This window comes from Sinohyriopsis cumingii, chromosome 1, assembly GCF_028554795.1.
Source record: "Sinohyriopsis cumingii isolate HCF-2022 chromosome 1, ASM2855479v2, whole genome shotgun sequence".
Lineage (NCBI taxonomy): Eukaryota > Metazoa > Mollusca > Bivalvia > Unionida > Unionidae > Sinohyriopsis > Sinohyriopsis cumingii.
Window position 1 is genome coordinate 15,099,367 of NC_142961.1, and position 17,428 is coordinate 15,116,794.

A 17,428-nucleotide genomic window follows, 5' to 3' on the forward strand; every position below is an offset into this window, starting at 1 on the left:
CCATCAATACCTTGTCAGATCAGCAACCACCGAAAAACTAAAACGTTCACTCTCTTTCCACACAGGAACAATTACAAACGTTTTACTGTAAATTTAAACCATCAATACCTTGTCAGATCAGCAACCACCGAAAAACTAAAACGTTCACTTCATTTTCCACACAGGAACAATTACAAACGTTTTACTGTAAATTTAAACCATCAATACCTTGTCAGATCAGCAACCACCGAAAAACTAAAACGTTCACTTCAGTTTCCACACAGGAACAATTACAAACGTTTTACTGTAAATTTAAACCGTCAACATCTTGTCAGATCAGCAACCACCGAAAAACTAAAACGTTCACTTCAGTTTCCACATAGGAACGATTACAAACGGTTTACTGTAAATTAAATAAGGATCATCAAAGACTGTCTGGAAAGCTAAACAAAGTCAAAGAAAGAAACTCAGAAGTAAGAATATGCAACCAAATCAGTCACGGAGAACCTTCAAATGGCAAAACGTCTCCAAAAAACAAAAATTATAAGAAAACTCGCCGCAAAAGGAAGAAATGTAAACAATCCACATCAAAGCTTACTTCAACTGTTACTAATAGAGTGGTTAATATTTCCAAGACACATCTTTAGCGAGACAGAAATAGCACTTTTAAAGACTACATAAGCCAAGAAAATTGGAGAACTGAAGGTTTTATCGGCTACTTAAAACTCCACCAACAAGGAATCCTGGGTAGACCTATAATCTACGGTAACGGGCATCCTACAGAAAGGATATCAGAATATCTGAATCATTTCATGAGATCACATGTCCACAAATTACCATCATATCTTCAGGACACGAAATACTACCTCTTTAAAAGCAAAGTAAGTGAACCATTACTGCCAGATGCATTGCTGCTTGTCTCCTTAGACGTCACGTCTATGTATACTACAATACCGCACAGTGAAGGAACAGAAGAACAGTAGATAATCCGTCCACTCACTTCCCAGTTAAACTTCTGGAGCTTGTCCTAAAATTCAATTACGTGTATTCAATGGAGAAAACTACCTCCAAATTAATGGAACCACAATAGTTGCAAAACTGGTCCTCTCGTAAGCTAGTACTTTCATGGGAAGACTGGAGGGTAAGCATTAGGCATCGGTGAAACCTGCACCATACGGGTGAGTACGCTTCATTGTTGACATAGAAATGAAGTTGCAAGAGGGAAAAGAAAATCAAAATGATTTCATATCAAAAGCAAACAGCTTCGATCGTTCACAAAAGAAGTCTTCAACTCAAACCTCGTTTTTCTGGACACAACAACCAGACTGGTAGAAAATAAACTCTATATACACATTTACTTAAAACCATTTAATAAACACCAGTATAATCTCCCATCCAGTTGTCATCCAAAGCATTGTATTTGATTATATATTATGATAGAGAGGGTCCTATGTCAGAACGGGTCATGGGGCTAATCTAAGGTATTTTTTTCACTCTGTATGATATTTTTTCCTTCAGATTATTGTTTTTTTCTCTCAACATCAAGCTCGCGTCGAGCACCTGTGGTTTAAATAATTAATTCATTTTGCTCAGTAGTCACTCACCTACAATTAAACATCAGGGATATAACTTACAGCTACGTCAATTTACATTAAAAAGAACAGAGGGCAATATGCTCATCCATTTGTAGGTCACTATAAACTAGTATACAACATCATCAGTCAAGTTGAAGCCAACTAATTGAAACATAGACTATCTTCAAGCTTTTAGAAATAATTGTTAGCTTCTGAAATTTTGACGATATTTGGGCTTATTTTTGGTCTTGTTTCTGTTTTGTGTTTGCCTTTGAAAAAGTCTCATTGTCAGCTTATTGCACACACACACACACACACACATATATATATATATATATATATATATATATATATATATATATATATATATATATATATATATATATATATATATATATATATATATAATTTCAAGATTGTACATGATCAGTCATTATTATATGTAATTTTTGACAGTAACGTTTGCAAAAACTGGGACGATAATGTTTCAAACAAAAGTCTCTGGCACTGTTGAGCGTTTCAGCTTGCTACAACTTGATTTTTATACTGAAAGACTGCTTTAGAAATCTCAATGACCATCAAAGAATGCGCGATGCGTGGCTGAGCCAGATTGATTGATTGCTGCCAGACAGCTAGTTATCGTTGACACAGACTGAGAAATGATGTCTGATTTAAATTATAACCCGCATGGAAAAGTCTGTTGAAGTGGCAAGAAGGATTTATAAGTACCTCTCGATGCATGTTAGGAGCGTGTGAATACTAGACTTGAGTAAATAAAATCATATTTTGATGAAAGGATGGTGTTTGTCATACTCCCACAAGTCTGGCATCGATAGATTCAGTGATACATCTGTTATTAAAAAGAATCCATAAATCTTGTTTTTTTGTGTAGAACATCGGTGATTTGTTTCAAGATTGAGTCCGAGAAGGTTTTCATTATAACTTCCACGTGTAGTGTATTTGATTTGAGTCCCAGAAAGTCTTCATTATAACTTCCACGTGTTGTGTATTTGATTTGAGTCCGAGAAAGTCTGCATTATAACTTCCACTTGTAGTGTATTTGATTTGAGTCCGAGAAAGTCTGCATTATAACTTCACGTGTAGTGTATTTGATTTGAGTCCGAGAAAGTCTTCATTATAATATCCACATGTGGTTGTATTTGATTTGAGTCCGAGAAAGTCTTCATTATAATATCCACTTGTAGTGTATTTGATTTGAGTCCGAGAAAGTCTTCATTATAATATCCACTTGTAGTGTATTTGATTTGAGTCCGAGAAAGTCTTCATTATAACTTCCACGTGTAGTGTATTTGATTTGAGTCCGAGAAAGTCTTAATTATAATATCCACTTGTAGTGTATTTTATTTGAGTCCGAGAAAGTCTTCATTATAACTTCCACGTGTAGTGTATTTGATTTGAGTCCGAGAAAGTCTGCATTATAACTTCCACTTGTAGTGTATTTGATTTGAGTCCGAGAAAGTCTGCATTATAACTTCCATGTGTAGTGTATTTGATTTGAGTCCGAGAAAGTCTTCATTATAACTTTCACTTGTAGTGTATTTGGTTTGTGTCCGAGAAAGTCTTCATTATAACTTCCACTTGTAGTGTATTTGATTTGAGTCCGAGAAAGTCTGCATTATAACTTCACGTGTAGTGTATTTGATTTGAGTCCGAGAAAGTCTGCATTATAACTTTCACTTGTAGTGTATTTGATTTGAGTCCGAGGAGGTCTTTATTATAACCTCCACATGTGGTTGTATTTGATTTGAGTCCGAGAAAGTCTTCATTATAACTTCACGTGTAGTGTATTTGATTTGAATCCGAGAAAGTCTTCATTATAACTTCCACGTGTAGTGTATTTGATTTGAGTCCGAGAAAGTCTTCATTATAACTTCCACGTGTAGTGTATTTGATTTGAGTCCGAGAAAGTCTTCATTATAACTTCCACGTGTAGTGTATTTGATTTGAGTCCGAGAAAGTCTGCATTATAACTTCCACTTGTAGTGTATTTGATTTGAGTCCGAGAAAGTCTTCATTATAACTTCCATGTGTAGTGTATTTGATTTGAGTCCGAGAAAGTCTTCATTATAATATCCACTTGTAGTGTATTTGATTTGAGTCCGAGAAAGTCTTCATTATAACTTCCACGTGTAGTGTATTTGATTTGAGTCCGAGAAAGTCTTCATTATAATATCCACTTGTAGTGTATTTGATTTGAGTCCGAGAAAGTCTTCATTATAACTTCCACGTGTAGTGTATTTGATTTGAGTCCGAGAAAGTCTGCATTATAACTTCCACTTGTAGTGTATTTGATTTGAGTCCGAGAAAGTCTGCATTATAACTTCACGTGTAGTGTATTTGATTTGAGTCCGAGAAAGTCTTCATTATAACTTTCACTTGTAGTGTATTTGGTTTGTGTCCGAGAAAGTCTTCATTATAACTTCCACTTGTAGTGTATTTGATTTGAGTCCGAGAAAGTCTGCATTATAACTTCACGTGTAGTGTATTTGATTTGAGTCCGAGAAAGTCTGCATTATAACTTTCACTTGTAGTGTATTTGATTTGAGTCCGAGGAGGTCTTTATTATAACCTCCACATGTGGTTGTATTTGATTTGAGTCCGAGAAAGTCTTCATTATAACTTCACGTGTAGTGTATTTGATTTGAATCCGAGAAAGTCTTCATTATAACTTCCACGTGTAGTGTATTTGATTTGAGTCCGAGAAAGTCTTCATTATAACTTCCACGTGAGTAGTGAAGTGGGATACTATAGGCTCAATGGGAATTAGCATTAAAAACACCCTTGGGAACATGTAGCCTCAATGGAAATTTAACATGGAGAAAAATCGTGGGAACATATAGCCTCAATGGGAATTTAACATAGAGAAAAATCGTGGGAACATATAGCCTCAATGGGAATTTAACATAGAAAAAATCGTGGGACCATATAGCCTCAAGAGGAATTGAACATGGGAATTGGGACTGTATAGCGTCAAAGGAATTTAAACAGGGTGGGACTGTATAGCGTCAAGGGAAATTGAACATGGGATTTTTTTTAAAAAAATAAAATAAAATAAAATAAAAAAAGGGGTAGGCAATGGAAAGGCTATCTCTTTTCGAGAAATATGGCTGGCCCTGAAAAGGGCCTTTGGGTTTATGTTAATGTATTCATTAACATAAAGGGCACCGCATTGGTCTTCTTCTTGTCCTTAGGCTGCGTCTCCCTGTTGGCCCGTAAATTAGCACTCTTTTCAGGCATCCTTGTCTTTCAACGTAGATCCTACGTATCCACAGGCTGGTGTTTGTCCTGTGGACAACGGTCCACTTGGATCGGACAAAAATGAGCATGTCTGTCCTAAACATCATGGAAGACACAAGGGTGGATGACTCAACTGTGGTCCACATCTTGAAGCGACGAGAACAGGTGAATCAATGCACTGAACTGCGCTTATTTATAGGCATAGGTAGGATAGAAACGGATTGAGTTCATTCACCAATCCGAACACGCGTTACAGAATTCAGTCAGCCCGCATCCAATTCGAAGAGAGCAGTCTGTGACGTCACGTAGTCTATATAGATTCGCTAGCGCTTGTGTGCAGTCAATCTATGCGACAGTGATTCAACATGACGGAAACTCAGAAAACGATCCAATGGGGTGCACCAGCAGGGGAGACCGCCCAAGGGAACCCGGACTTACTTTCAGAAGAGGTGAATTGGGATTTTGTGGATTTTCTCTCCTCGCAAGAATTTGTTCCGGAACCTTCGTTACCTTCTTCATTACCGCAAGTGGAGAATTTTAGACAGAGACAGAAAGAAGAATTGGAGAAATTTATACAACGACAAAAGGAAGCGGAACAGGCTTTTCTCCTACAGCAACAGCAACAAGAAGAAGAGGTAAGAAAAAAACAACAGCAACAGCAGCAAGAAGAAGTAGCAGCAAAGAAACAAGAGGGTGAAAATCAAACGGTCACGGTACTGTTGGACATTTTAGCGGAGTTAAGAAGTCTGAAACAAATGTATCAGACTTCTTTATCACGACCGAAGAGAATACGACCTTCCCGAGCTAAACACGTCAACCCTGTGACTAAGCCTACCGTACCACCCTTAGTGATTTCAACCCAATCATTATCATCATCATCAACATTACGCAGTCCAGAAGTAGGCCTTGGCCGTGGCAAAGGCTTAAGGCAGTTAAAGTTGATTGCTTAAACTCACCCCTTCACCATAAAGAAAAAGGCCCTTTTCAGGGCCACCCACATTTCTCGAAAAGAAATACAATTTCAATTTGCCAATAACTCAAAAAAAACCCCACCCATTTTACCCTTATAGTACGTGTCTGTGTATGAGTGCGTGAGTGTACGTTCTTATTTTAAAATCAGAACTAAAAGACTCTTACCTTATATCATTCATTTATTCTTTTATCCATTTTTTACAATCCAATTCACAATTCACAACACAACACTTTAATAAAAAGTTCATTGACTTCTTCTTTCTCCTTTTTTAGTCTCTCTGTTTTTTTAAATTTCTTCACCGTCTTTTCCTCATTTTCTTCCCTTCTTCTTTTCTTCTTCTTCTGTTTCTTTGCCTCTTGTAAATAGAATTGTCTTTTTTCTTCCTCTTCTTCCTCTGAAGAATCCCTCTCTTCTTCCAAAGAATCCCTCTCTTCTTCTGAAGAATCCTTCTTTTCTTCTGACTCCTCTTGTTTCTTTTTTGGGCAATCTGGAGACCAATGTCCTTTTTCTTTACAATAATAACAGGTATCTTGACTTTTGTCTTTTTTAGTCCCTGTTTTTGTTCTTTTTTGACGGTCTGGACACTCTGAAGACCAATGCCCTTTCTTCTGACAGATATAGCAAGTATCTTGACTTTTATCTCGAAAGGAAGGAGAGTAGTCCGTAGGCTGGTCTGAAGAGAATTTTCTAATGACCCCTCGCAAAGCTCTGACGAAACGTTCCATCTGGTTAGTCTCTTCCATCGTTGTGCTCGGCTTGAGAGTGAAATGAATAGTGAAAGGATAAGAAACACACCCTTTTATATACGCTGGTCTGCTATGACTATAAAGTAGCTCATGGTGTTTGAACTTGAGTCATTTGACTTTTTGCTTTCAAGATGAAACGATCTAATTCGTTCGAGAAGAAAGAAGAAGAAAGTAAGAGGCAGAAACGTGATCTATCGCCTCGTACCAGGGCTGAAATCTTGGCACAAATTCATGCCAGTGATTTTGAAGAGGACATGAGTGAACCAGAATCAGAACCCTCTAAACCAAGTTCACCACCCTTAGTTAACCCTGAAAAGTACTATTCCATTCGAGAGACGGAAAAGCGCTCCTCTAGAAAATTTAGAACTACGGCTTACAAATACACAGTGAAGTTTAAAGATTTCAAGGCTGAAGTGCCGTTAGAGAAAGCAGAAGTGTTCATCACTGGGGTGTGGGATTCTTTGCTCACTGCACTCAAGCGACAATGTCAACCCAAAGAAGACGATCGCTTGAGACTTTCCATACAACACGACGGTTTGAAATCCCCTGTTTGGATCGAGTTTAGCACCCCTGCAGAATTGACTCCTTCCAAAGTCATGGACAAGATTCAACACGTACAACAATCTAATGACCAGTTTGACATCACCGATGGTAAAGCCACACTGGACATGACCCACGTCTCTCCTCCTCAAGGGACTGGACGCAAAAAGATGTTATTGGTGGACGACCTTCGCAACACCAAAAAGAGTCTCGTCCGAATTCGCAACCCTCATGACCAGATGTGTTTAGCCCGTGCCATCGTGGTGGGACGAACCTATGCCAAGAAGAACGACACGGTACAATGGAAAAGAACCTGGAAAACTATTCGACAATCGGACAGAGCCAAACAACGAAACGAAGCAGAACTCCTATTGCAACAAGCTGGTCTGTCCAAATACACACCCTGTGGCATTCCTGAGATGCAAAAATTGCAAGATGCCCTAGCTCCACGATACACCTTGAAAGTGCACCCTCAAGAAGTGCGTGGGCCTCTGTTGTTTCGAGGCCAAGATTTTAAGGACGGAAAATACATTCATGTTTATCATCACGATGACCATTTCGATACCATTACCAGTATCACCGGATTCCTAGGATACGGTTATTATTGTGAGAAATGTGATTATGGTTATAACAATCGAGAGCAACACAAGCATTGTGGATCGAAATGCCCAGGATGTTTGGCCTCTCCACCCTGTCTGAGCGAAGAACCAGTGCCTTGTTCAACTTGTCTGCGCACGTTTGTCAGCCCTGCCTGTTACCAGCAACATTTGAAAACACAAGGTTCACAGAAGAAATGTGCTTGTCAACTCCTGAGATTGTGCCCTACGTGTGGACAAGGCATACTTACCAACAATGCCAAGGCACACGTATGTCGAGGAAAGAAAAAATGTCACATTTGTCACCACATCGTGGACTTGGAACACGAATGTTACGTGCAAAAATACCAACCCCCACCAGAGAAAGAGGACGGTCACAAGAAGAAAGGCAATTTCATCTTTTTCGATTTCGAATGCATGCAAGAAACCGGCATTCACATTCCTAATTTCTGCGTGGCTCATCGAGCGTGCGAGAAGTGCATTCAAGAACCTATCTTCAGTCATTGCCCTCACTGCAGCAAGATTCCCGGAGGGCGTGAAAAAATCTTTCGAGGACCGAACACGTTAGCCGATTTTGCCCAATGGGTTTTAGACCCCGTCGACAAGACGTGGAGCCAAGAGGACATCGAACGTTACGGAGATTGTCATCGCCATGCCACGGTGATGGCTCACAATTTCTCCGGATACGATGGACAGTTTCTTCTCAGATACTATACGGAACAAGGCACCGAGCGTCCTAAAGTGACTTTGAACGGAGCCAAAATCATTTTCATGCAAGTGGGACAAGTACAGTTTACAGATTCGATGAGCTATTTGGCCATGCCTTTGAGTCGAATGCCTAAAACGTTTGGAATGACAGAAATGGCTAAAGGGTACTTTCCACACTTTTTCAATACGGAAGCCAATCAACACGCCGTTCTACCCCATTTACCTGAGGCTCACTATTACGACCCCGACAACATGCGTACCGAACAACGAGAAGCTTTCTACGCTTGGTACCAGGCTCACGCCTCGGACCCTTTCGACTTTCAGGAAGAAATGCTAAAGTATTGTCGTTCCGACGTGGACATTTTACGGCGTTGCTGTGGAAAATTTCGAGAACTGTTCATGGAACACGGAGGGGTCGATCCTTTGAAAGAAGCTTGCACCATTGCCAAAGCGTGTTCCTTAGTGTATCGGCAAAGATTCATGCCTGAAAACACCGTGGCTGTAATCAGTCCTCAAACGACCAACTTTGTCAAACGTCAATACTCGGTCAAAGCCCTACGTTGGTTACATTACTTGTGCGACAAGGAAGACAAGTGGATTCAGCATGCCCGCAACGGAGGAGGCGAAAAGACCATCGGAACGTATTCGGTCGATGGCTGGGACTTAGAAAACCCCAAGATCGCGTACGAGTTTAACGGTTGCTTATTTCACGGATGTCCCGTCTGTTACCCTGACCGTAGCACTAAAAATCAGTTTTTGCAACGAACCATGGAAGACTTGTACCAGGACACTTGTCAGCGTCGCCTAAAGTTAGAACAGCAAGGATACCAAGTGGTGGAAATGTGGGAACACGAGTACGATCACCGTATGAAAACCGATCCCGAGTTTAAACGCTTCGTGGAAAGTTACCAGTTCATGGACCCGCTGAACCCAAGGGATAGTTTGTACGGAGGAAGGACCAATGCCACCTGTTTGCTGTACCAAGCCGACGAAGAGAAAGGAGAAGAAATCAAATACTTGGACGTGTGTTCGCTGTATCCCTACGTGTGCAAATATTGTCGCTTTCCTGTAGGGCACCCGCAATTGCTGACGGAAGACATCGACCTGAAAAACATTCGACAATACGAAGGCTTGATCAAGTGTAAAGTTTTGCCTCCCACGAACCTATACCATCCCGTCTTACCTCACCATTGTCAAGGCAAACTGATGTTTCCCTTGTGCCGTACTTGTGCCGAAACGTGCAACCAAGACCAACCTTGTCAGCACACCCAGGAAGAACGTGCCTTGACGGGAACCTTGGTCAACGTAGAATTGTTCAAAGCTCTGGACATGGGATACCAACTGTTAGAAGTGTACGAAATTTGCCACTTTCCCAAGACACAACAGTACCACAAGGGTGACCCTACTCAGAAAGGCATTTTCGCAGACTACGTGGATGCCTTTTTGAAACTGTAGGAAGAAGCCAGCGGCTATCCTTCCTGGTGTCACACTCCCGAAGACCAAATACAATTCAAAGAGAAATACTACGAACAAGAAGGCATCACTTTAGACCACATCGAGAAAAACGAAGGCAGGCGATCGTTTGCCAAAGTGATGTTAAATTGCTTGTGGGGTAAAATGGCACAACGACCGTGTTTACCCAAGACGGAATATTTGACAGAACCTTCCCGCTACTTCCAGATGATTCACGACAAGACCAAATACATGAAACACGTGGACGTCGTTCGAGAGAATTTGATCTTGGTCAATTACGAAGAAGATCTGGACTTTGTACAAGACGACCCTTTTGGAAATGTCATCATTGCGGCTTACGTGACAGCCCATGCTCGCTTAAAATTGTACGAAGCTTTAGAACTGTTAGGGGAACGCGTCCTGTACTTTGACACGGACAGTTGCATTTACATCCATCACCCGATTCAACATCACCCTGACATCGAAGGAGACCGTTTAGGAGCCTGGACAGACGAGCATCCCGACGACAAGATTCTAAGTTTCGTCAGTGGCGGTCCCAAAAATTACGGCTACGAATACCGGGACAAACAAGGAGAAGTGCACACGACGTGCAAAGTGAAAGGACTGACTCTGAATTATCGTACCAGTCGTGTGGTCAACTTTGGGGTATTGAAAGAAGCCTTGCAATCGGGAGAGGATGGAAACTTTAAAGTGACCACTCACCAACCGAACAAGATTGTACGTTTACCCACTCACCACATCGTCAGTCGACCCCTGGAAAAAGTCTATCAAATCGTGTACCAGAAGCGAGTTCGACTTCCCAATCATTTCACCTTACCGTATGGACACGTTCGTATAAAACATTGGTTGTAAGAGGATAGTTACCCCACTAGAAAGATGACTTCGCCACAGCAAGAATCGAGTGAGAAACCCGATGAGAACTCCAAGTTCAAACCCTACCATTTTCCAGTCTTCTTACCTGACTATTGTGATTGTGCCCGTCGATTGGACACGTTTCAGAAATGGCCTACGGATAGGGAAGGATTACTTTCTTCGCATGTTTTAGCTAGAACAGGATTTGTCTACTTGGGACCTGAGTCAGGATTGGGATACGAGGTACAGTGTTTCGCTTGCGGACTGAAGTTACGAATGGATCTATGTATCTATAAAGATTCAGCTATTCTGGAACATACTCGATGGTCTCCGCACTGCCCTTACCTTTCTATGGCCTTTCCACCCATCACACTACGGTACAATGTTGACGGTACCTTAGAGACGGTACCTTCCAGAACAGGACATAAAAAACGTAAAAAAGGAAAGATGTACAAGCTGGAGACTGCATTGAGACTAGTATAAAAAGGGGCTATGGTCAAGATCGATAGTTCATTGTGACTACCAAGACCGAGCGAACAAGATGAATACTTTGAAAGAGACATCGTTCCAGTTTGGGGATTGTAAAAAAGTTGTATCTTCCTCTAGTGTGACTAATATTGGATGGATAAGACCCATGCATTGCGACGGAAAATGTCCGGAAGGAAACTGCGATTGTCCATGTGGTTACCATTGTAATTGCGTAACGGAGTTTGCAGACGAGTGCGATTGTGAGCCTTGCGATGGATACGATGCTGTACCTTGTGACCTGAGCGATGCCGTAAAGCATCATGGGAACTTTGTTCTCACTGCTCCTATCATGGACAGTGATGCTGTGCGTGTCAAACCCGAGGGATGCGAAAGCGATGCCGCTCGTCCTCTTAGACATTTTACCGGGTTTAAAGGGGAATGTCGACCTTCACGTTTACCTCCCTACGGATGTCATCCAGCCCTGAGCAAACTCCTGTTCATGTCACCCAACCCTCATCGAAACGAACCTGTGAAAGACGAATATTCGTTTCCTGTGCGTTTGTCGGAATACTGCGACTTTGAAAATCGTCTTCAATCGTTCAAAGGAAAATGGCCAAAGTATCTGGGAGGACCGACCCCTGAAGAATTAGCCAGAGCCGGATTTTTCTACTTGGGCGAAGGAGATAAAGTCAAGTGCTTCAGTTGCAGTGTGTCACTTCACCACTGGGAACCGCAAGATTCGGCCTACGTTGAACATGCTCGATGGTCACCGAATTGTCATTACTTACCTTTAGTGGGACCGAGACATTGAAGTAACTTCTTACCATAATAATCTGTTCATGGATACTTTACAAGAGAACATTCGTGCTTTGCCTGTGGAGTTGAGAGAACGCATTTATCGAGAGCTGGTCAAAATACAAGTGAAACGTAAAGAACAATTGCATCCGTTACGTCACCGGTGTTTGAACCACTGGTACCTTCAGGCTATACAAGGACTGATTGAGTTGAAAGTGTTCCATTGGACAGACATTGATCAACGACCTCCTGGTTATAAAAAGGAATGGTTTGGTATTGACGATTCTATCTACTACATTGTAAACGTACTGCATCGAATTCCAGAGGAAGAGTTAACGAATTACCAACATCTTTCACGCAATGTCAACTTGGTGAAAAAGGAAACTTCTGAACGAATTGTAATGTGTAGATTAGTGGTGAAACGATTTAGATTCGACAATGAATTAAAACCATGTTTGTGCAAACAGTACATTTCTTGTGTCAGACCAAAGAGGATTTAGTATGACCTATTCATGGATACTTTACAAGAGAACATTCGTGCTTTGCCTGTGGAGTTGAGAGAACGCATTTACCGAGAGCTGGTGAAAATACAAGTCAAACGTAAAGAACAATTGCATCCGATACGTCACCAGATCTTTAACCACTGGTACCTGAATGGTATAAGAGAACTGATTCGTCAGAAATTCTTTCAATGGTCAGACATTGTTCAAAACGTTGAGGTCGCTAATGATCGACATGTTCATAATTATGGTTACTTCGAGATTCACCTAGTGCAACGCATTGAGGAAGACAAGTTAAAGGATTACCAACATTTGTTACGTGGAATCTGCTTAGCGGAAGATGAAACACCTAAACGAACTCTGACGTTTCGGTTACAGTATGCAAGATTTAGATTCCCTACTGGAGAACGAAGATCTCTGGCTAGAAAGTACGTGTATTGCATCCGAAAAAAAGAGAATATAAAAACAGGCTGCCATGCCACGGTTTATGTCACATGTCATCCAACAGATTCCGTGGAAGGAACTCAATGACCATATTCAAACCGTGGATCATTACCATCAATTATTACAAGAATTTTATCCATTCAATTTGGGACGACAAGTGGTGTGTGTCTTAGTGACTTGTTTTCTGGGATTTCGTTTACCAGCCGATTCTTTGTGGACTCTTTACGATCAGTACTTACCACCTCAATGGCCTTAAATGGTCACGAAAAACCCCTTTTGCTCAAAGCCTTGCGTTTTCATTTGGATACTTCTCGACCTCAACAGGAAAAAAAGATTCGTCAACTTTTAGCTACCCAAGACGTGTATGACGATGTGTGTGTAGCTTGTGACTTACATCCCCATTGGACAGATGTCCGTGCCTGGAAAGAATGGGGTTTTGAGGCTTGGACCCAAGAAGTGGCCCAGTATGCACGAGAGTTGTTCAAGGAAAAAAGTTACTTTTCAACCCGTGTTAGTGACGGTGCCAGAAGAACCCGTCACCCACGACAGGACTGTCGTGGACAGGCCTGAAAGACCCTTTCGGGAGGACACTTGTGTGACCTTACCCCCTACTATAGAACTGGTTAGAACATTACCCAAAACATGTTGTACAGACACTTGTTTTTATTCCACGTTCATCGTTATCATGTGCCTTTTATCCTTGTACTTAAGCCTTTGGCTTTTATGTATTTTTGTCTTTCGTATTCATGTTTGATAAAAAACATTCAATAAACGTGTTCTGAAAAAGTATATAAACTCTTGTCTAGTTTGTTTTCGTGTCACAAGTGACATTTCTGACACCATGGCTACCTCTACTGTCTCTGCTCCCTCTTCCTCTACTGTCAAAGTCATCGACGAACACTTAGATCGTGCCAGTTGGGAGGCTTTGTATCTTCGCCATCCCTTTAACATGCTCATTGCTGGACCTAGCGGTTCTGGCAAAACCGAATTCGTCAAACGTTTGATCGAACATAAACATCATTTGATCGATCGGCCCCCTCAACGGATCGTGTGGTGTTACAAAGAGTGGCAATCGGCGTACAGCCTCTTGCTAGAAAGTCAAGGCGATTCCATCGTGTTTGTGGAAGGCATTCCTAAAGAAGACGACGGCATCGTCTCTGACTCCCGTCAAACCCATTTGGTCATTTTCGACGACATGTTAGGAGAAGACGAAGAAGAAATTAAATTGTGGTTCACGCGCAAAGGGCATCACCGTAATGCCAGTGTGTTTACATCACCCAAAATTTGTTTCAACAAAGTAAAGCCCATCGCACCATCAGTCTCAATGCGCATTACGTGGTCTTGTTCAAAAGCCCTCGAGATAAATCGCAAGTGCAAGTCTTAGCCAAACAGTTAGGAACGCCTTGGCTGACTCAGGCGTACGACGATGCCACTCAAACGCCACACGCCTATTTACTCGTCGATTTGAAACCTACGACCCCCGAGGATTTGCGATTTCGTACCCACTTGTTTCACCACTGGTGCCAAGACGGAGGGCCTGTCCTGTACACGTCTCCGTCCTCGACTTCATTTCACTCCTCCCATGAAAAAAATCTATAAAAACCTCAGACCCTTTTTCGTCTGTCTCACACAGTGTGAACATGACGTCCCTTCAGTCGCATCTTCCCGTCAAATTGATTCGTGCCTTGTATGGCATCAGTCGAGAAAAAAATCCACAAACACGAGCTCGTGTGTTAGAAGCTAGTCTCAAAGAAGTCTTACGATGGTTCACGGTGACGGCACGTCAAATACTCCAAGGAATCATTCAGATTCCTCATCAAACCCAACGCTTTTTCGATCGAAACAAAGTCGCTTTGGTCCAACTGGCCGATCCCCGCATCGACACTCAAACCAAAAAACAAATCATTTTGAAACCTGGAGGGAGCGGTACTCTAGGAGGGGTCATCATTCGCTCACTCTTAAGATGGGATCCTAATGCCCCCAAAGTTATCCCCAAGACAAAAGTCCAACGAAGCCCCAAGAAGAAAAAGAAAAAGACCCCAAAGAGAAGAACTTCTCCAGTGGCGGGACCCTCCTCTTACCAGACACCACCCCGGAAAAAGAAAAGAAGCCCCAAGAAAAAGAAAAGTCCACAGAAGAAAACTAGTCGCAAGAGAGGCACTTCGGCCAGGACGCAACCTTACACTCGCAAACCACGACCTGCCACAGCGGTGACTGCGTCTCCGGCAGCCTCACGTTTATCCACTTCTCCGTTGATGTCACCAGGAACTGAAGAGTACTTGGAGACGTTGATCACACCAAGAACTTCTCCGTTGATGACCCCCAAAAGAACTTCCCCAGTGGCAGGACCCTCCAATTTATTGGCAGTGGCTGCTGCTCACAAAGTACCTTCTCCCAAAATCAAAGTCCATGAAAGATCGGGCATGTTACAAAGTTTACTGGATTTGTCCAAGCAAGAACTGGCTCGATTTAGTCCGTTACGTACCCCTGCACGACGTGTCATGCCTGTCCTCAAACTGATACGCCGTAAAGACAATCAGTGGCGACGCGTTCCAGTATAAAAAAGGCCTGTGACCGAGTAGGGTATCAGTGTTTTTAGGTGCTCCTAAAGACTCAAAGATGTCACCCTCCAGAAAACCCCAAGGAAAGAAAAGGAAAGGACTGCCACCACGTTTAGCCAAACATGGGGACCTGTTATCTGTCCTGTCCAAAGCTTCTCCACCCCTACGAAAAAAACTCATTCAAACGGCCTCCAAAGAGGTCATCGATACCGTGTGAGAATGTTGTTTGAACGTTTTGAAAGGCACGATTCCTTTGTCCAAACACCAGAAACAATGCTTAAGCAAACATCGTCACGTTCTTCGCCAAATGGTTCGAAAGAAAATTCCCATTCGTCAAAAAAAGAAGATGTTAGTGCAACGTGGAGGCATTTTGCCTCTCTTGTTAGGCCCCATACTGAAAGGAGTCTTGGGAACCATGTTGGGAGGACTAGTGGGAGCAAGATAAAAAGGCCTTCGGAAGTCCCAAGATCTCAGAATCGACCCCTGACAACCCCATGGAAGGACGAAAACTAGCTTTAGTGCCTTACAAACGATGGATGGAATACCATCGGTGGCAAGAACAACGCACCCCGCATTTACCTCCCAATCCCAATTTGAGGGAAATGTCCCAGTTACAACACGAATTGCAGTCCTTGATGGATCGCCAAGATTTGTCCGAAACAGAAAAATCGCAAAAGTACGGTCAACTCTTGCAACGACTGCAACTCTTTCACCAGAAAGCTTTAGACGAAACAGCTCTACCCACTCTGAAAGATTTTAAGACCTTGATGAAAAGTCCAGCACCATCACCAGTACCAGTACCAGTGACCAAGACAGAAAAAGGAAAAGAAGAAGAAGAAGAAGGGTTTCAAACTCCACCAGAAAAAGTACGCAAGTTAACAACACCACCTACCTCCAGAATTGGATGGATTAAAAAGATGATGGCCACCCCTTCTTCCTCACAAGAGAAAAAGAAAGTGAAGACAGAAGTGAAACAAGAACCGATATCCCCCGCTCAGACATCCTCCTCCTCTTCAACACCTATTGCCGGTCGCACACGTAAAGCATTGCAATCCAAGAAAATACCCCAAGAGAAAAAGAGTAGCCTCTTCCAAGAGTGGGTGCCTTATTAAGACACCAATCAACACAAAAAATGGAAAAAGTCTTAGCCAGCATTTACTACGATCCCTCGCATCCTGCAGGTTACGCAGGAGTTCAAAAATTGTATCGTGCTGCCAAAACGCGACTGAAAAGTCTCCGTTTACCTCAAGTGCAACGATGGTTACAAGAACAAGCTACCTACACTTTACACAAACCCATTCGACGCAAGTTTGCCAGAAGTCGCACCCGAGTGGAAGGCATCGATCATCAATGGCAAGCCGATTTAGCCGATGTCTCTCATTTGGCCAGCTACAATCGTGGCTACAAATATTTGTTTTGTGTCATCGACGTCTTTTCCAAATTTGCCTGGGTCGTGCCCTTGACTTCCAAATGGAGCAACGAGTTAGTGCGAGCCCTGCAACTGGTGTTGAAACAAAGCGGTCGTCACCCTCTTCGATGGCAAACGGACAAAGGTACCGAATTTCTGAACCAAGCTTTCCAAAAAGAATTAAAGAAACGTGACATTCATTTTTTTACCACCGAGAATCCCGAAACCAAAGCCAGCATCGTGGAACGTTTTCAACGCACTTTGAAAGAACGCATGTGGAAATATTTTACGCATCACCACACTCTGAAGTACATCGACATCTTACCGCACCTGGTGCAAGCGTACAACCAATCTTACCATCGAAGCATCGGACGTGCCCCGCAAGACGTGACTCCCGACAACGAAGTGTTGGTGTTTGAGCGTCTGTTTGGTACGTCCCCGACGAGGGCTGTCCCCAAGAAAAGTGGAGAGTTGGCCGTAGGAGATTGGGTGCGCATTGGCAAAACCAAACGCACTTTCGACAAAGGTTACTTACCTAACTGGACGACCGAAT